The sequence below is a fragment of the Schistocerca gregaria genome, chromosome 2 (assembly GCF_023897955.1).
Source record: "Schistocerca gregaria isolate iqSchGreg1 chromosome 2, iqSchGreg1.2, whole genome shotgun sequence".
Taxonomy (NCBI): Eukaryota; Metazoa; Arthropoda; class Insecta; order Orthoptera; family Acrididae; genus Schistocerca; species Schistocerca gregaria.
In genome coordinates this window covers 695465177-695486725 of record NC_064921.1, presented here as the reverse complement: position 1 = coordinate 695486725, position 21549 = coordinate 695465177, and the positions used below count along the sequence as shown (strand labels likewise).

Below are 21549 nucleotides of genomic sequence, written 5' to 3'. Positions count from 1 at the left end.
CACTTTTTAAAAAAGTACAAAAAGATTTGTACACTCACCCTCACTCACTCGCTCCCACCCACACTCACTCGCTCCCACCCACACTCACTCACTCCCAACCGCACTCACTCGCTCCCAACCACACTCACTCGCTCCCAACCACACTCACTCGCTCCCACCCACACTCACTCGCTCCCACCCACACTCACTCGCTCCCACCCACACTCACTCGCTCCCACCCACACTCACTCGCTCCCACCCACACTCACTCGCTCCCACCCACACTCACTCGCTCTCACCCACACTCACTCACTCCCACCCACACTCACTCACTCCCACCCACACTCACTCACTCCCACCCACACTCACTCACTCCCACCCACACTCACTCACTCCCACCCACACTCACTCACTCCCACCCACACTCACTCACTCGCACACGCTCACACTCACACTCACACTCACACGCTCACGCTCTCGCTCTCTCTCTCTCTCTCTCTCTCTCTCTCTCTCTCTCTCTCGCTCTCTCTCTCTCTCTCTCTCTCTCTCTCTCTCTCTCTCTCTCTCTCTCTCTCTCTCTAGTCGAAAGTACGAACACCCTAATAGATACAGGAGACGAAAACTAACAAAACACGAATGGATTCTGCAACAGGAAAAGAAAACACACGAAATTTTGAGGAGACAGTAGTTATTCTCAATACGTGAATATATTTAGAGTTCTGAAAGTGCTGTGCGCTAAAACCGAACATATCTATGTGGGAGAATAGGAAGAATGAAACGACAAAACAACGTGAGTAACGATAAAAATTTAAAGTTTTTATAGTAGTAAGTAAAGTGTGAAAACTGTTAATGATCCTAGCAAAGAAAATTGTAAGCAAAGAAAATCACGTTGTTACACTGACCACTGTGGGAGTTTTAGGATAAAACGAAACACGTTTGGTCTTATTAACACTTTATTAAAATTGCAAAAGATGGTAACTGACTTATCCAACTAGTATAGGTGCTACTGCGGAAAAAAGATGCTGGAAAAGAACATTTGCTGTCACCTCTGCGTTGGTTAGTTATTTACATCGAGATCACAGAATGCAGGACTGTGGTGTTACCCGTACGCATGGTACAATTACCCACTAATACGGACTCATCGGGACAGAGAAGTGAGCGAGAAACGTTCGACGCATAGCAGATCTGAGGGCAGAGGGGAAAAAAAACGTCGTTCTAAGCGCTATGGGAGAAAACCTTCGCGATAGCGTGGATGGATAATGAGAGCAGGAGCGGATTTTTTACTATCTTGTACAGATCATGCTGCTCGGTCTCACTGTGACAGCCATGATGAAAATGTCAGCCAGTTGCGCTGATGAAATATTGTGGAGTTTTCACTATGACATCCGACGTCTCGCCCGAGAACCATATATACTACTTGATTGCTGCTCTCTTTACTTCTCATCTGGCAAAAAGTGGATGACATCAGGCATTTAATGGTTTGTGTCTATCCACTATAATAGCAGTAATAATAATAATAATAATAATAATAATAATAATAATAACATTATGTACAGTTCTATACTAGCCCTTATATGAATACTGCCATGTAGAGCTGTCAATTCCTTTACATCTCGAAGCGAGAAATAAAGCAACTTCTGGACTACTGCAGTTACTGTCTACAACTTAGAGAAGACATTTTCTCGAGATATTTTAAATTTGTTACGTATGTGTCTCACTTTTGTCATAAGCGATGTAGGAAGAAAGCACAGTGTATGTGCGTAGTTGGTGGCCTATGTGAGGAACCTGTGGTCTCCACCGCATTAATCTACTAATTGAGAAAAAAGTAATTGTTGAGAACTTATACAATCAATATTAGAGTCTCAGAAAATTGTGATAAGATTAATGCCGGCCGCGGTGGTCTCCCGGTTCTAGTCGCTCAGTCCGGAACCGCGGGACTGCTACCGTCGCAGGTTCGAATCCTGCCTCGGGCATGGATGTGTGTGATGTCCTTAGGTTAGTTAGGTTTAAGTAGTTCTAAGTTCTAGGTGACTGATGACCACAGATGTTAAGTCCCATAGTGCTCAGAGCCATTAGAACCATTTTTTTATAAGATTAATAATCTTTTGTAAATAATTTAGTTTCCTGGCTGAAACAGAATCGAATTGTTTAGTTTTCACTCCTGAGGTGGTAGTTGTCCCCAGGTTGCAAAACGCTGTCCTAAGAGCTGTGAGTCGTCGCAGCTCCCCGTTAGTCACCAGGTCAGCGGCGAATCCCTGGCGTGGGGGGGGGGGGGGGGGGCTGGTAGAAGCATCTACCTGCTACTTCCACTGTGTGCCGCCAGTAAGCTGTATGTGTCCTATTATAACCTGTTGGTATTGTATAGTGGTCACCATGACTAGGTATCAAGCTGTGTCTCATACCCAATCATGCACCTGCTGTCCTGCTCAGGTGTAACACACTTTATGATCCCCCACACTGACGGTGATGTAGAGACCGGTGAAACAAACTTGCAAGTCGATGATGGTACAGTTCACGAAGCAAACAGCTAGACAGAAGCACAGTCCAGAGCAAACAGCCCACGGAGAGATTTAAACTCAAAAACGCCGCTCACTCAAGGCACTAGAGAGTAGAGAGAACTACTAGACAAGTGGGGGCCGCAGAATTTATGCACACTGTCACGTGTATTGACCGGCCCACGTGACATGCCCGCGGCTCACAAGTGAACGGTAACTGTGGCATGAAACCCAAATATCTCTGACGTACCATCCACATCGATACTCGGGTTGGGTGGGGAATACTGTCACGTAACTCAATCTACCTATTGTGGTATAAGCCTAAGCAACCTGCGCAGTTTCGTTGGATCACCACCAGAAATGCTGATGTAGAATCTATCCTTAAAATGAATTGCCAAAACTTCTTTTTCAGTCCAAAATTGGAAAGTCACCAATCGTTAATTACGCCCACAAGGCCCTACCTGTGTTAACCAAATCTCATGGAGTCTCTGTTTGCAAACAGGTAGTTAGTACGGACATATTCAAAGCTTAATAATTCTTATTCCTCGTCACATTGTAAAACTGCACACACTACAGATAAAGTGATCATACGTTGCTTCATCTGCAATTAAGTAGAAAAAGTTACAGAACTGTTACTACAGTGAATGAACCGAAACATATATTTTGATGTCTGTTGCTAATAATTATAAAATATGTTCTCTCAATCTGGATTAAACTAAGGTAGGCTACACAAATGGCTCCCGAGGCTGGATTAAAATACGTACTAGCCAACCTGAGGCTGTGCCAGACCAAGACTAAGAGGAGATCAAACAGAATGACTGAAAATGACGCAAGCTTTAAGACACGCTCCACGATGTTGCTGAACGTCGTTAATTTACAATAGATTACTTGAATTCTATAGGTTTGAAAGATTATTCATTATGTCATAATATATTGTTTGTATTTCATTTCTCAGGAGCAGCAGCTAATAAAGTAAGCGGTAGTAATTTATGTCTAAGCTATGGAAATACTAGGTTTATGACCATGGAATCCATTTTGTATGTAAAAATTTATTTGCTGAAAATTTACAAACCGTTAATTAAGAACCATTGCTTATTAACTTGGGCGTCAGGAGATTCTGAAAACTCAGGTGATGGAAGCATATCAGGAGATCCCGGAAATTTACTGTAGTTTAGTTTGATTGGCACAAAGTTTGATCCAGGTGAAATTTTTAATTATCAATATCTTTTATAGTAATTAAGTCTGGGCTAAAGTAAATACCTTACTGAAAAGAGGAAACATATTTCTTTAATTTGAAAGCGATTAACTAATACGATTTTGGCTATGGCTACATATACGAAATTCGTATAATCGTAATAACTATTGGTTGCCATCTTTTCTGACGAAATTATTTGGCTCATTGCAAGCAGAACAACAAACTGAGTGATCTGAATAACAAAGCTTTGTGGCTGGAGGGGGGAATTTATATCTACAATTTTGATAATTTGTATAACATGTGCTCGCCGTACGAGCTTAACATTGGAATTTTGAAAAGAAACTTAGGGTGAATTTTAAACATGAACTATGAAGGCATAGAGAGTAGTATGGGGGGAGGGAATCTTCTTTGTCACAATGCGAGTCATTGTTGGATGCTAAAAGGCAACTGTAGGATTGATTCTCCATTTCAAAATAGACACGTTAGAAGTTAAAACATATAGGAATAGTCACAGACCGATGTCGTAAGATATTTTCCAGTTCTTTGATTTAATGTTTCATCAAGCAATGATAGCTCAGAAGTGGGAAAGCTCTTAGATGCACGATTAAGAAGATTAATTACAGGAGAATCATATGCTTTGGGATAGCAGTGGATGAGAGAAGAAAAGAGGCAATGGAATGCATATTAAGAGGATATGAACATGACGGATTAGCAGCTGAAACCTGGTCAATCTCCGTGCATTGGTTCTTAATGCAGGTCGTAAATCTCGTAACAACCAATTTCCTCATTATTATAGCAAATTACAATCCAAATTATAGTCATGACGTGAAAACTTCCATAAAATATTAAAAAACAACTGCTATATCAATTACTAGTTTTGGGTCATAATATTAGCTCATTGATAAATAATGTATTAGGTTATACGAACTTATTAACGTCAGTACAGTGAGTAAATTTACAGTAAATGCAGCTGGAATTCCATTCAACGTATCAGATATTAATTAGTAAGTGTTCATAAATAACTGTTTCGTCCAAAGCTAAAGGCTATAGTTCTGTAACGGTTTTACAGGATCACGATGTTGGAGGGTGGTTTGGTGCTCGGTTCCTATTTGAGCTTAGAACATGGTATAGGAAGTTTTGCACAGCTATTCGAAAATCTTGCTTTAACTATGCTACAGTGTAACATGTAAGATTTGAAGGACGGGCAGGAGCTGGCACCTAGGTAATTTGTGCGAATCGATTAATTCCTTTTGCAAAAGATTTTAAATGGGCTGAAATTTATGCTCAGCCAACCATACTATTTTTATGTGCAGCTCTGGGATTTTACGTGAAAAAATTCTTAAATGGCTCTGAGCACTATGGGACTTAACTACTAAGGTCATCAGTCCCTTAGAACTTAGAACTACTTAAACCTAACTGACCTAAAGACATCACACACGTCCATGCCCAAGGCAGGATTCGAATTTGCGACTATAGCGATTGCCCGGTTCCAGACTGTAGCGCCTAGGACCGCTCGGACACCTATGCCGGCAATTCTTAAATAACTCAGGACTGGAGAGAGACAGATGGCTCACCTTTGGCCCAACGGTGTATCTGATCTTGATTTAACATCTTTTAGCGTTCTGAGAAATCTTGCTTCCTTTGCATTTTAAGTGCAAAAAACACTTTCTGTGAGCGCACCCTTTCTATACTTTAAAATGTACGAATCGGTTCAAAAATTTCACTAAGGTACACAAATCAATAAAGTTAAAAGGAAATTTTTTGTGCAATGATCTTTATCCACTGTCGAGGTACGACGGCTGAAAATCGATCTCAATGTAGCATGTAACGTTACATCAACTGAATGGGCGGGAACGATTTAAAATGAATTAGATAAATTAAAAATGCATTATTACGATAAAATTGAAAAGCCACTTTCGAAAATCTAGCTTCATTCGGATTTTACGTGCAAAAACCTTTCTTTGAGTGGCTTTATACGCGCGCCATTTCCATGCTTCAAACTTGAGCGAATCGACTCAGATTTTGTAAGAAGGTAGACAAATACATGCATTCTGAACAGCAATTATACAATGTCATATTGCATAACATGACAAATGGCATGTTGGATAACATGATGGCATGTCTAATGTTATAATACATGACATCATGTATCATGTTGTGGTGCGAAGGGTAAATAAACATAGTTCTCGTTACTTTGTAACTAAGCTTGTGAAAATATACTTAAATTGTCCGTGCGTGCTTTACACCTACATTCACCGTTAGAAGAGCATGACAGCTGCGATGGAGAATGAATCGACCATAATTTCCAAACTTCAAGTCAACAAGACTCCTTGTGCTCACTGGAAGAAAATGTTACTACTTGATATTTATTCAGCGACATTACGAACTATGCCAATAAATAAAAGTTATGTTTTTAACTGATTGATATATTCAGAAAACGTCCACACCCACAAATTATCAGTCTTAGTATTCAGTCTAATATTCCTATTGGAAACAAAACTACTATTAGTTCAGATGAGACTTCTGCGAGAAGTTCCAAATAAAATGTACTACGGCGCTGACTTGTAAACACCAAAAGTTAATGGCTTGACGGTTTTGTCAACATTATGGGCGACCACAAACAGTTACTTTCGTGAAATTTAAGCGATCCACAACGGTATACACTCCTTGCGAGTTCACTTCCTACTTTTACCAACGTTACCCGAGGCACAACGTACACAGGCGTTAGATTGACGCGGACAGTTTGATATGTCGGTGCGAAGTTTCTCTTCCCACCTCCTCTCTGGCTGTATTTATTTATGGGCGCAGGGGACCGCCAAACGGAACATCTGCAATCAACCGCCCTAGCCACAGGCAGCAGCATCTAATTTGCCCCTTTCTCGGACACGTATTAATTAACATCTCTGTCGTTTAACAATTTACATTTTCATGTAAATATAATTAAGTTTGCTTTAGTTACTGAAATAGTTTTAGTTCGACAGCGGCACTTCTTTTTTTCTGAGGTTTGTAAATTTTGCCTAATATATTTAAAAAAAAGGTTGATATGGCTCTGAACACTATGGGACGTAAACATCTGAGGTCATCAGTCCCCTAGAACGTAGAACTACTTAAACCTAACTAACCTAAGGACATCACACACATCCACGTCCGAGGCAGTAATCGAACCTGCGACCGTAGCAGTCACGCGGTACCAGACTGAAGCACCTAGAACCGCTCGACCACCGCGGCCGGCTTAATATATTCATCTGACCATTCTGAGACTTTAAAATATTAATGTTAATATACTCATGCATAAGCTGACGATGTTTGGAAAAGTAATTTTAAATTTAAATTTCAGTCTTAGTTATGGTGCCATCCTTTGTATGTGAAGCGAAGGCGCCTTATGATGACGTGGGGCTTGTGTTAGTGAACTGGGGTACGACCGCCACACTCTTTCGCCACCGTACCTCGTATTATGATATAGCGCTTGTTTCGCCTCGCAGACAATGAGGGAAAATTTACGTATTGTTTGCTATTGTTTTTATTTTAATATTTTGGATGAATATACACAAAATGAATTGATTAATGATTTAATTAGTCTTCACCAATTAAAGTGAAAACCCTATTACTTTTTTATATAAAATTCGTAACGAGTGTATTTACGTCTAGTAAATAAAACTTCCTCGCTGAAGGCTCACACATGTATGTTATCACAGCTGTTCGTTGCACCTGCATATAGGTAATACATATGTTAGAGCATAGTTGGTAGCATAAATGGTGAAGTCTAGCGTGAGCTACCAGCGATACACGCCAGCGTCAACGTGTTTAACCAACTATACGGAGCTATTTGTGATCTTCAGAGTGCTCACGACTTGGCCATCCGTCATATCATTTGGTGTCTTAATCAGAGGATAATAATACAGCCTGTCAGCACTCCGGGGTTCACAGATGTGTTAGTATTCATTAGCTGACGTTTTTTTAGTACACTATGACATTCATTTACACAAAACTAATCTCTTTACCCAAGGACGAACAACTTTTGTCTCAATTATTACCACATCTGTCGATAGCAATAATGTGCCGAATACCGATAATGTGATTGTTTTATTATATTTGGCGAGGCTGAGATGATAAAAGTTTTTAATAAAGAAAAAAGCGGAGAACACATGACTTAAAGAATGCCACTGCCAGTCCTCACAAGAGAGAGAGAGACGCAGAGAGAGATAGAGATAGGGGGAGGGAGGGAGGGAGGGAGGGAGGGAGGGAGGGAGAGAGAGAGAGAGAGAGAGAGAGAGAGAGAGAGAGAGAGAGAGAGAGAGACTGATTACAATGTATGACTTACTTTGCGGGTATCAAGGACCGACGTTTCCACTTCCACTTGCAGTCCTAAGTGGTGAATGTTTCAGATACCCGAACAAATGTACTTATATGTTAGATGCAGTCTGTATCCTTAATCAACTTTGGCTGTTTTCGTTACGTAAAGAGGAAAGGATTTTGGAACGAAGGGAATAACAATATTCTATTGTTCCCATATCAAACCGAGATAGTGAAAGAAGTGGAAAACTTGTTACTATGAACATTCTACTGTCTTTTACAGCACTGCTGCTATGCAAACGTACATTTCGGAGCAACTGTTTCTTTCTTAGTTCGATTAACGACTGTAACATAAATCCGTAAAGCATACTTTTAGTTACTAGAAATTAAGTACGTATTTTATATGATGTTTTATAACTATTATTGAAATTATAATGACTCATGCACAAAATTGACAAAGAGCGTTTGCAAAGTCATGTTAAAAAAAACAAGTTGTTGAAATCTGTCAGTATTAGGTATGCGTATGCCCGACGAAGTACGTAGGGGCTGCAGAAAGATACGTTACTCATGTCATCGCATGCTAAATCGCTGCGCAGTAAGAGTGGAGAACTGTCATAAGTGAGGTTAGGGATAACAGGTGCATCATGTGGTGCGAGTGAAATGCGGTGGCAACTGGAAACGTACTCCAAAGATGAAGTACGCGAGACAGTACGATTCCACGATAGTTCCGCAGCCGGCCGCTGTGGTCTCGTGGTTCTAGGCGCGCAGTCCCGAGCCATGCGACTGCTACGGTCGCAGGTTCGAATTCTGCCTCGGGCATGGGTGTGTATGATGTGCTTAGGTTAGTTAGGTTTAAGTAGTTCTAAGTTCTAGGGGACTAATGACCACAGCAGTTGAGTCCTATAGTCCTCAGAGCCATTTGAACCATTTTTTTTTTATAGTTCCACAAAGATTACCGCAAAATTCTGGCGATATATAGATGAAATGTAATTTCGCGCATTGGTGTAGTTTAAGGGTGCCAACAGTTTGACCAAGGCCAGACAGACGTGGATGATGTTGATGGGTTAGTCCAAGTCTGGTCATGGGATTTCCATCTATCTGGGAAACTGAAAGACAATATGAGGGAAAGGGATTTCCAACAATAAGGACGTTGTCATGGCAGTTCTCGAGTTGCTCCGTGACCAAGGGGCGGATTTCTGTCGTCGAGCAATTGAACGATTTGTAAAAAGTTCCAGTCGTTGTTTACAGAGCCTAGGTGACTATGTTAAAAAATATAGTGCAACGTATGTGTCGCCATACAGGAAAGGGGTTGGACGGCTGCGTCCATTTGCCATACCTTAACGACTGCCATTTGCGGTGTGTAACAACAGACTTCCATTACGTTGGCAAGAGAAAAGAAAAAACTATAATGTGAAACCACTGCAAAACTTTATCAAAACACAAATTAATCCCATTAGGAGTGGAGAATGCGCTGCATTTACCCAGACTGTCAATACGATTTACAGTAACAACAATACCGGATGAAACTTTCTAGCACATAGAAACTGTGTACTGGCCAGGGACTCGATCCCACCTTTATCTTTCGCGGGTTACTGCACTAGCGAGTGAAGTACACGAGCACGACTCACGATCGTTCTCGCAGCTTTGCTTCCGCCAGTACCTCAACTCCTACCTTCCTAACTTCACAGAAGTTTATCTGCGTTACTTGGGGATATCACAGCTGGAAGAAAGGATATTGCGGAGACATGGTTTAGCCATAGTCTGGCATTTACTTTTCTAAAATGAGTGGTAAATGAGTCGTCACCGGGCGAAAGGCAAAGATCCCAGGTTCGAGTCCCAATTCGGTACAGATTTTTTAACCTTACTAGAACTTTCATTTCAGCGCATACTCAACTGAAGCGTGAAAATTCATTCTGTAAAAAATCACCCACGGTGTTGCTAAAGTATGTCTTCACAATATCCTTTCCTCCAGGAGCACTACTCTCGCAAGTTAGGCAGGGGAAGGGCTAGGAAGTTCAAGGTAGGAGATGAGGCGCTGGAGGAAATAAAGCTGTGAGGACGGGTCGTAAGCTTTGCTAGGATAATTAAAAAAATAATAATTGGTTCAAATGGCTCTGAGCACTATGGGACTAAACTTCTGAGGTCATTAGTCCCCTAGAACTTAGAACTAGTTAAACCTAACTAAACTAAGGACATGACACACATCCACGCCCGCCGCAGGATTCGAACCTGCGACCGTAGCGATCTCGCGGTTCCAGACTGCAGCGCCTATAGCCGCACGGCCACTTCGGCCGGCTAGGGTAATCCAGCTGCGGCCTGTCTTCGTTGGCGGAGCGGTGCTGACGGGGCTATTTACCTCCTCGTTGTTACGCGCGCTTTCGAGGTGTTTACGTGCTACAGCGGATTTCATGCCAGTGTCTTTCGAAGTAAATGGCCTGCTCATACCGGAAACAGACACTGAAATTCAGCTTCTCGAATTAATGTGCACGCCTGAAAACGCTGGAAGTAGTACTATTGCTTCGAGACGATGTGAAGATCATCCATACTGATGATGTTGGATTCCACCTCTCACTTTTGAGCAGTGTGGTTTACATTAAATTTGTAACTGACGCTGCATGCACCGCGACTTTAAATAACACGAGGGACTGGTTGAAGTCACGACATTCGGACAGCATTATTGGTCCTGCGATTATATTATGTGGGTCTCAGACAGAACGATCCACACATTCGAACTCCCATTCGAAGTCCGGCGCCGGCCTGAGTGACCATTCGGTTCTAGGCGCTACAGTCTGGAACCGCGCGACCGCTACGGTCGCAGGTTCGAATCCTGCCTCGGGCATGGATGTGTGTCATGTTCTTAGGTTAGTTAGCTTTAAGTAGTTCTAAGTTCTAGGGGACTGATGACGTTAGAAGTTAAGTCAAATAGTGATCAGAGCCATTTGAACCATTTTTTTAAGTCCGGCGGGCGATGTGGTGGGTGCAAGAAAATGGTTCAAATGGCTCTCAGCACTATGGGACTTAACTTCTAAGGTCATCAGTCCCCTAGAACTTAGGTTAGTTAGGTTTAAGTAGTTCTAAGGACATCACACACATCCATGACCCAGGCAGGATTCGAACCTGGGATCGCAGCGGTCGCGCGGTTCCTGACTGTAGCGCCTAGAACCGCTCAGCCACTCCAGCCGGCAAACGATTTACAGCCACGTCACAGGGAAGTTCACCACCTACCCTACTGAACGGAGTATCACCAGTATGCATTGAACTCAGTCAGCATGTTTCGTCCTAACTCTTCAACGGCGGATGCAGAGCGATCATCATATATGACGGCCAGCCAAAGACCTGCTCAGTTTGTGAGGAAGACGGCCACGTTGGCTTAGAGTGTCAGCAGTGACGGATTGTCTAGATCCGACTTGCAGGCCTGATGCCTTCCACCAACCGAACATCTTTAGTTCTCACATACGTAGCAGAGCTTCTGAATTACCTCAGTCAGATGCGCGGGCCTGACCACCTACATGATCTTTGACAACCAGCGATGTCTAGACACGACGAGGAGGGGCAGCCGACGCCTAAACAGTCCTCCCCCCCCCCTCCCCTCAGGCCCCGCCGGCTCTAGAAGGACGTGAAGAGATGCCTCATGGTGTTATGGAAGTTCATACAAAGGTTGTGTACACGGCTGCCTTTGTGCCTGGATGTCAGGGCGCACTAGGGAACAGCGGTTCCGAAAGAGGCATAAGAAACGAAAGAATATCTCAGCCAGTGCGCCCACGACGCAGTAGCGAGCCGATACGATCTCTCAGCACCACGACGGGATTCTAATAGCTCCCTCCTCAACGGATCTGACGCGTGTCCTTCCACCGAGCTCGCCGCCTATTCGCTCTTCTCGAACGTTCAGCCGCTGACTGCCGACCAATGCGACGAACGGAGCCCCGTGTTATGCAAAGTACCCCCACAGTCTTCACATCCCATTGTAGAGGCGTTTGAAGACTTCATCACCCACCCAATGATTTGAGTAGACGATATAGTCCTTGAACCCTCGGCCCTAGAATGCACAGGCGACTGCTGCCTCGGCGCACAGAACGACAGAATGTGTTGTGCAGGGAAGTAGCTGCTAGGTGTGATTGACTTCTTGTTGCAGTTACACCTCCTGTCCCAGTTGGTATAAACGTCCCACTGCTTTTGAACAAGCTGCAAGCCTGCAAGTTTGCCTCAGTGACCCTCAACATGATAGATACATGTAAGTAACATGCTCAGTGTGGCAGACGTGGATGTTGCTTATAATGTAGGAAGTCAGACTTGGGACCTTACGAGGCTTCTACGGGTTTACTGCTTACATCTCTCCTATGGGGCTCAATAGAACGGCTGTTCTGGTGCGAAACTGAATATAGGTAACCAATGTGATGTACTTATCGTTGGCTTCGAAACTAGCGTTAGATATGCAGGGGAATTGATTTGTTAACGCCTATGCCCCTTTTGGGACTGATAAAAGGCTGGACCTATCAATTTTTATGGGGAAGATGTTACACCCCTCTTCTTGGGCCGCTGCAACCACATCATTATAGCACGGACTTTAACAATGTGCTGTTTCAGAAAGACCAACAACCACACTATATTACGCGCCCCGAAATACGTGTCTTGGTACAACACCTGCGTCATGCTGATACGTGAGAGGCATTATATGGTGTCTTTACTTACGTGACCAGCCATTCTGCCATAAGACTCGATCACGTCTACGTCTCCTCTGACCTCGCAAAGCGACTTCTAGCAGCAGAGTGGTGGTCCATGTTTTCCTCGCAACACTGTGCATAAATATGAATGGTCAACCTCCCGAGGTAGGTGGTGCAGAGAAAACTCAATGTGGCACTCATTTGGGATCACGAATGTAGCAAGTACGTGGGCCTTAGGTGAACGTCGACCACTGCGACATCCGTCATGACTTTAATGCTGGCCCTAAAATGTCAAATCGACTTTACAACATGCTCTAGTTGATTATGGTGGGTAAAGGTCGCTGTGGCACTGGAAAACGACGGACTTGTATTATGCACTTCTCTGAGAACTTGGGTGCTCCCACCATCCAACGATCGTCAGATGGAGATTCATCTTACCCTTATCCACTTGAAGGTGTCCTGATGCGAACAACATGACAGGACAGAATTGGCGCAGAATATTTCTCCTTGCACCACATATCTCCAAACGACGATAAAGACGACAAAAGCTGGTACACGCTCTGGATCTCAAGGATGATAGAAGGGGGGCAATCCAGGCATAAAACTTTCCGGCAGATTAAAACTGTGTGCTGCACCGAGACTCGAACTCGAGACCTTTACCTTTCGCGGGCAAGTGCTCTACCAACTGAGCTACCCAAGCACGACTCTTGCCTCGTCCTCACAGCTTTACTTCTGCCAGTAAATCCAGGCATACATCAAATGTGCATTCATTAACCACTATCACTGCCTGTATTAGAGGTGAGCCATCATGATGCATCCTTGACAGGAGTCCCCCAGGCCCTCATTGGCACACTTGATGATCCACCATTGCCACCCCTTTTGGAGGATATAATGAGAGTTGACGTTGCGGTGGTTCCGCTTGCGCCGGCATTTCTGGAAGGTCTCTTTATTCCAGTGCCCAAACCAGCTAGAGTCATGCTGATTGAACCATACCACCCGATAACCTTCATCAACTATGATTTTACTATCTTTACCAGAATCTTGACTACGCGTGAACAAATATCTTTGGGGGCACAGAAATATCCTGACCGCCCTTAGCAACCATCGTATCATCTTTACATTGTGCGGTGCCCTGATATCACTGTACTTTGATCGCGCTTTTGATGACATGAGCAATTCTTTCCTGACTGCCATGATGGATCATACAGCTTTACCAAGTGCCATTAACCGTGTGATCATGCACATTCTCCATGATGCCTTCTCAAGGATGATGATTAATGGCTGGGTCGAAGGACTCATCACCTTTTTTACATTTGGTCCAACAGGGCTGTCCTCTCTCAATGATCATCCATCCAATAACGATAGAGCCACATCTATGTGGGCTCAAACAACATATATTGGAGATCACACAGAGGACACAATGCCACGCTGGTGCAGATGATCTAGCCTTTTTAGCCCTCTCTGAGAGGCAGATACGGATAGTGCTAGATGGATCAAGCAGTATGTGAATGCGGCAGGGAGGAACATCAACATGGTCGAGTCACGTGCCATATACGTTGGCAGAGCGCTGCGGGAGGGGAATTTGGTCCCACTGTGGACATGGATATACTTCGATATTTGGGCATCGTATTTATGTAAGATGTCTACCATATGGTGGTGCAAAACTATACCATCTTTTACAAGCTCTCCACATGGTCGTCCAATTCCACCTCCTTCAAGCTTCATATACGGCACAGAAGGTCGCCTTCATTAAACCCACATAGTGTCCCAGATACTGCATTTGGCACAGATCTTACCAGTGACTCCAGTGATGGCACAGCGGATCCAGGTGGCCTTCAGGCTACATTGTTAGTAAGGGACTTGTCTTCAAGATGTGATATGATGCCCTCACCCCTCCTTCTTCACAGTGGAGGACTGCGACTGATAAAAATTGAGCCTGTGCAGTGGCCCTTTACACCAGCACCATGCTCAAAATGTGGAACCATCGTCGAGACAGCTTCACCCGTCTCATCACTGAGGAACTAGCGCCTTCTTCATGTCTGCCCCTGTTGCACTCGATCACATCGTCCTTGCACTCTCCCACATCAAACTATTCCTCGCTGTTTATAGCTATGTGTACACGACTCTCCCCTGCAGCAGGGGACCTACGGCGAGCGATGTGTATGGTCAACTGATGACAAATCAGCCTCGTAATGTGGCTGAAAGAAATCAGCCAAGTGTGGTGTGGTGTGGCCTGTGGTATGGCGAGCGATTCACTAAAACTATGTTACGAAGGAGATCCACGTCACCTGGCAACTCATCTTCAACGAAAACTTTCCGACGACACTCGACTGCACAACTTTGCTGTAGCTGACTCCCCAATGTGCACGCGGTGTCGTGCGATTGACAGAGAAACATCGCCCGGAACGAGGACCTTCCGTGGATGTATCGGTTCTAATTCGGAAGATGCTTGCCCTCTATCTTCAAGTGCCACGCCACACGATCGACCCCAGAATGCTCCTTTGCCTCGTTAAAGCTTACTTCCTCAACCAAAGTCTCATGCAGTTAATTAGATCAAAGAACTTTCCATGAATTACCTTTCTCTCGAACGTCTCAAAGATAAGCTTGACGTTTGGAGTTTCTTTCAGTAACAACACGACAATTGCAGTACTCATCCAGATGTCGTCAGACCTTTGCAATTCACTTGAACACTGTATTCAAGGATCTGGGCCCCACTCCGCACCGCGTAAGAGAAGTTGATTCTGATGTACAACTGTTTGGATCTAGATATAGACAAATGAACCAGACTGTGTTCCGAGAAGGCATGCTAGAGCCTCCACTGTGGAGGGTTGGGACCGGCAAGCGTTTATTTTTCGATGTCTTCGAGTGGTCGTCGTTCTCATATTGTACTACTGGATGCGTGTTCTCAGTTTTGTTTTATTTTGTTTTGTATTGTTTACTAATGAAATAAATCGTTGTCTCTTAGGTGTCTTTTCTGCTGTCATTTTATTATGTACACTTTCATTAGGCCCATGTGAAAGAGCAAAAAATTAATTACAAAAAATAGGTATTAGATTCGCAAGAGGAAAAAATGGTGACATATTTCTTCTTCAAAATATGAAGTACACCCGGAAGATGCCTGAGCACTTGCTCACGAAGGGCGAAGTTCCCGGTTGCGAGCCCCAATCCGGCACACTGTTTTAATTTTCCTGGTAGTTTGGAATCTGTGTACGCTCCACTGCAGGGTGAAATTTATCCTGAGAACACTAACAGATGTTTACTGTATTGTTCAGGTTGCTCGTAATAGGAAAGAGCTTGCATTAAGACGTATGTGTTCCACAGTCACGTAGATGAACAAGTAGTCATAGCTCTTAAGGATTGAATATTTACCCAATGCTTATTGTATATTTTTCAGAATACATTATAATTCCCACAAGTACGCGTTGATATCACACTGACGGTCTTTATATAAGAACTGGAGCCATGATGATGAAGCCAGGACTTGTAAGCTATCACAGTAAAACAGCTATTAAAAATGGTAATCCTTTTTGTTATTACCTTTTTCCAGTAAACTTACTACTTTCTCCACTTTTTGGCTTCAAGCTACTATGACCGACACACTGACTTCAGTAGCCGTTACACTTTAGAGGTAATCAGTTAACAAATAATGGTCTTTGAAGAAATATCGCTGGTCAACGACACATACATCTACCTGGTTTCTCAAAATTGTTGAAAACTCAAACCCCGCAGTTAAACTTCGCTGTAGATGGGCATTCTTCCCGTACTTTGTCTCTCTGTTTGGAGCCAGAAGGTTGGAAGCAGCTGCCTAACGTGTTGGGGTAGGTCAGTGGAAGAATTTGTCGCTTAATATCGCTGAACCTGTGGCTCTTTGTGCGAGTCCGTCTGTTCCAGCGGAATTAATGCGCAGACTGACAGCGAGTGCAATTTCTCGGCTTCGGTGAAAGGCGGGCGCGACCCCAATAATCGCAGGGTTGGGGGGGGGGGGGGGAGGGGGAGCGGGGCGACGGCGGACGCCACAAAGCGGGGCGCTTCTTACTCCGTTCAAAAGACATTCGCTTCCGCGACAATTACATAATTACCTTGACAAATTGCCAATTTGCCGACGAGAAATTGGATTTCATACCGAAACTGAGCAAATAGGCCTTTCTGATGTAAATGGATTCACCCGAAGGGATTCAATTGCCGAGTCGTAACGAAGCGTAACAATTTATCTTTCTGGCTGTTGTGGCTGAATGGCTCGCTTCAGGACTACCCCCAGAATTTCCGAGTTAACTCGGTTCCAGCCGTGGGAACTTTGCTCTGCTTTCAACAAGACGAAAAGTGAAGATTAATTTCCATCAGATTCTTTAATCTCTCAACTTTTGAATGGGGAATCTGTCGTACTGCCTGTTGCCTTTTGTGTCGGGGTCGTCAACCGAACGTCAACTAGTGGCCATGAAAATCCTCAACGAATCTGCAATATTAAAACTGTTTACAATGCTTCGAACAAATAACATAAAACTGAATTTGAATATGGCTAAAATACCATAAAATAGACAAAATGCACAGTAGCTACAGCTACCAAACGATAATCGGTATTGACAGAGTGGTTCGAAACATTTTGATGTTAAACTTCCTGGCAGATTAAAACTGTGTGCCGGATCGAAACTGGAAATCGGGACCTTTCGCAGGAGAGCTTCGGTAAAATTTGGAAGGAAGGAGACGAGATACTGGCAGAAGTAAAGCTGTGAGGACGGGTTGTGAGTTGTGCTTGGGTAGCTCAGTTGGTAGAGCACTTACCCTCGAAAGGCAAAGGTCCTGAGTTCGAGTCTCGGCCCGACACACAGTTTTAATCTGTCTGGAAGTTTCATTTCAGCGCACACTCCGCTGCAGAGTGAAAATCTCATTCATTTTGATGTTATTTAAGTGAGAAGCATTATTATAATGTAATTATATATTCTCGAGTCAGAAACATACAAATTTGTAGCCATACACATCAATATTACATGTGCTTAGTACTTTGCAACCTCCAAGGACCTTGGAGTGGCTTGCAGCAGATCAATCTTCGTGCAGGATGTAGGGATACAACTGGCACTGGAGCTTGTGACTTGTGGTTTGTTCATGTCTGTAATTACAAGTCGTATCTTCTGTTACGAAGCCCCATCTCGTCAGGTTGTCTCTGGATCGTCCAACTCCTGCTCGTAATCTGTTTAAAGATTTCCACACCGGCCAGCTCTCGTTGTGTCCAGGTGGCAGTTCTTCAGCTTCTGGCGTCTGCAGGTGAGGCGTCGACTTCTTCCAGAACTCCAGCCTTGCCTTCTCTGGTGAAATGGTGACCTTCTAGGATGTTCTCAGGAAGCTCTTTCGCGATCTCAGCCGTTGCTGTGGTGTATTATGTCCGTGCAGTGGACGCGTACTGTCTTGTTCCACTTTCAGTCTCTCCTTGTTGGCAGCCACTGTTCTGCGTACCCATGATGGCTCTATTCCAGTCAGGTAGTAGAGCTTATCAGTTGGGGTAGGTCTTAAGCAACCTGTGATCAACCTGCAGGTTTCATTGAGAGCAATGTCTACTTGTCTGGCATGAGATGACCTGTACCAGACTGGAGAAGCATATTAAGCAGTAGAAAAGCACAGTGCCATTGCAGATCAGCGAATAGTTTGTGGATGTGATCCCCACTGTGTCCCCGCTAGTTTGCGAATTAGATTGTTTCGAGCGGAGATTTTCATTTTGGTGTTCTTGCAATGAGTTTTGAATGTCAGAGTTCTATCGAGAGTGACTCCCAAGTATTTAGGTGCGTGATGATGTTGGAGTTGGATGCCTTACCATGCAATATGTACCTCACGATTAGCTTCCCTGTCCTTTAAACGAAAGGCACACACTTGTGTCTTCGAAGGGTTTGGTCTGAGTTGGTTCCGATTGTAGTAGCTTGACAGTGTTCTACGTGTTATTGTCAGGTTTCTTTCCACTCTTTCAAAGCATGACCTCTGCGTAGCAAGGGCTAGATCATCTGCATACAAGAATCTTCTTGTGCCTGGGGTCAATGGCTGATCGTTGGTGTAAATGTTGAAGAGAATTTGAGCCAAGACGCTTCCTTGAGGTAGACCATATTTCTGCGCTCTCCAGCGACTGCGTTGTCATTGAAATTCAACAAAAAACCTGCGGTTTTGGAGGAGGGTGCTGAGTAGTCTAACGAGGTGGGCGTTCTTGATCATATTGTATAATTTTGCATCGAGAAACCGATGATGGACAGTATCATACGCTGCTGTGGGATCCACGAAGACCTCGCCCGTTACTTGACGGGTTTGAAAGCCATCCTCTATAAACTGAGTGAGAGTCAAAAGTTGCCCTATAATGCAACTGATGTCGCAAATGCGTTTAAAATAGGGAGTCTACATATTTTGTAACCATGTGACTGTAGAACAGAACAAGAACGACATTTCCTTTGATAAAGATAACGAAATGTTTCAAATATTTGGCAACATTTCACTGCCGGAGGAAATTAGTAAACCCCTTTAATGGTTTCCAGTTCACTCAAGATTTATTGTTCCAACATTGTCAATGGTGGACATGATATGATGACATTTACAGATCTGCAGCACAAGCAGTTCTGAGGTACCAGGTAACGGTCAGTGCTGTAACAATTATTGCGTGATGCAGGCTCCATAGGTGGCATATGTAGGCACTGAGTCTGGCATCCAGTGGATTGCAGAGACGGCGCGTATTGCTCTGGCATACTTGTGCTAAGACTGCTCGAACTGTTCACGTAGTCCAGTAAGAGACGCTGTCTGACTAGGCGGACCAGTCACGTCTCATTCTGTCATATCCGACATGTGCTCGATTGCAGACGACTCCAGAGATGGTTCTGGTCTGGAAGTTGCTCCACGTCTTGCAGAGAACAGGCAGTCTGTGTGCGAGCATCATTCTGTTGGAACAATGCACTATCTTCCAGTTTTTAGAACGGCAGAAGGACTGGTTTAACAACATTCTGCACGCAGTGAGCGCTGGTTAATGTCCCCTCTAGAAACACTAAATATGGAAGATAGCTGTAGCTCATCGCACCCCAGACCATACGCCTGGGATGTGGTAAGCCTGTCTAGGACGAATGTACCATATGAGACAGCACTCACCAGCCCAACGTCACACGTGCAAACGACCATCACATGCGTGCAGGTAGAATCTGCTTTCATCACTGAAGACCGCGAGGTGCCATTCCATCTTCCAAGTGATCCTCTGACGGCAACAGTCGAGCTCTGTACGTCAGTGTTGTGGCGTGAGTGGAAAACGCGCTAGCGGTGTGCGTGCCCGTAGTCCTACTAATAATAACCAGTTTAAAACAGTTCTTGCTGACACATCGGGGACCACAAGCACTCCAGTCTGTACTGTGGTAGCTGTACGTTCTGGCACTGCTGCCCCTACAGTATGACGATCCTGGTGAGCGTCTGTGTTGCGTGGACCTCCTGGACCTCGTCCACATGCGTGACAATATTCACGAGAGCGCTGAAAACAGCTTCATTGCGCAACTGACGCAGCGTGTCTAGCTTGTGTGGCAATTGTCCTAAAGGACCATCGCGCCATTTGGAAGGCAACAACAGGACCTCTTTGATACTTGCTCCGTTAGCTGTAGGAAGCATCCCGCATATGAGTGCATCACACTGAGCTCGCTCGGCGAGAGCATTCCCTGTTAAAGCGTAGACAGAAATGGCGTTGTCATAATTATACCAGCCCGCATGTCGTGGTCGTGAGGTAGCGTTCTCGCTTCCCACGCCCGGGTTCCCGGGTTCGATTCCCGGCGGGGTCAGGGATTTTCTCTGCCTCGTGATGGCTGGGTGTTGTGTGCTGTCCCTAGGTTAGTTAGGTTTAAGTAGTTCTAAGTTCTAGGGGACTGATGACCATAGATGTTAAGTCCCATAGTGCTCAGAGCCATTTGAACCATAGCTATACCACTACGCTACGCAATCAGTTGGTCGACGACGATGAAACCACTATATCAACTACCCTCCAGCCTCCAGTCTTTCCATATGAGGTCATGGGATGAAAATCAACGTCGCATTTTCCAGTTGTACTACACTCCTGGAAATGGAAAAAAGAACACATTGACACCGGTGTGTCAGACCCACCATACTTGCTCCGGACACTGCGAGAGGGCTGTACAAGCAATGATCACACGCACGGCACAGCTGACACACCAGGAACCGCGGTGTTGGCCGTCGAATGGCGCTAGCTGCGCAGCATTTGTGCACCGCCGCCGTCAGTGTCAGCCAGTTTGCCGTGGCATACGGAGCTCCATCGCAGTCTTTAACACTGGTAGCATGCCGCGACAGCGTGGACGTGAACCGTATCTGCAGTTGACGGACTTTGAGCGAGGGCGTATAGTGGGCATGCGGGAGGCCGGGTGGACGTACCGCCGAATTTCTCAACACGTGGGGCGTGAGGTCTCCACAGTACATCGATGTTGTCGCCAGCGGTCGGCGGAAGGTGCACGTGCCCGTCGACCTGGGACCGGCCCGCAGCGACGCACAAATGCACGCCAAGACCGTAGGATCCTACGCAGTGCCGTAGGGGACCACACCGCCACTTTCCACAAATTAGGGACACTGTTGCTCCTGGGGTATCGGCGAGGACCATTCGCAACCGTCTCCATGAAGCTGGGCTACGGTCCCGCACACTGTTAGGCCGTCTTCCGCTCACGCCCCAACATCATGCAGCCCGCCTCCAGTGGTGTCGCGACAGGCTTGAATGGAGGGACGAATGGAGACGTGTCGTCTTCAACGATGAGAGTCGCTTCTGCCTTGGTGCCAATGATGGTCGTATGCGTGTTTGGCGCCGTGCAGGTGAGCGCCACAATCAGGACTGCATACGACCGAGGCACACAGGGCCGACACCCAGCATCATGGTGTGGGGAGCTACACTGGCCGTACACCTCAGGTGATCGTCGAAGGGACACTG

The 21549-nt window shown here is 44.9% G+C and overlaps 1 protein-coding gene and 1 non-coding gene across 2 annotated transcripts in view; one reads left to right on the top strand and one right to left on the bottom strand.

The window, feature by feature from the left end:
- LOC126334783 (agrin-like) overlaps window positions 1-21549 on the bottom strand; it is a 1978886-nt gene that overhangs the window by 1725419 nt on the left and 231918 nt on the right. The window lies entirely within an intron of this gene.
- On the top strand, window positions 17372-17446 carry Trnas-cga (transfer RNA serine (anticodon CGA)). The gene has a single exon. It is a non-coding gene; the product is annotated as a tRNA-Ser (tRNA).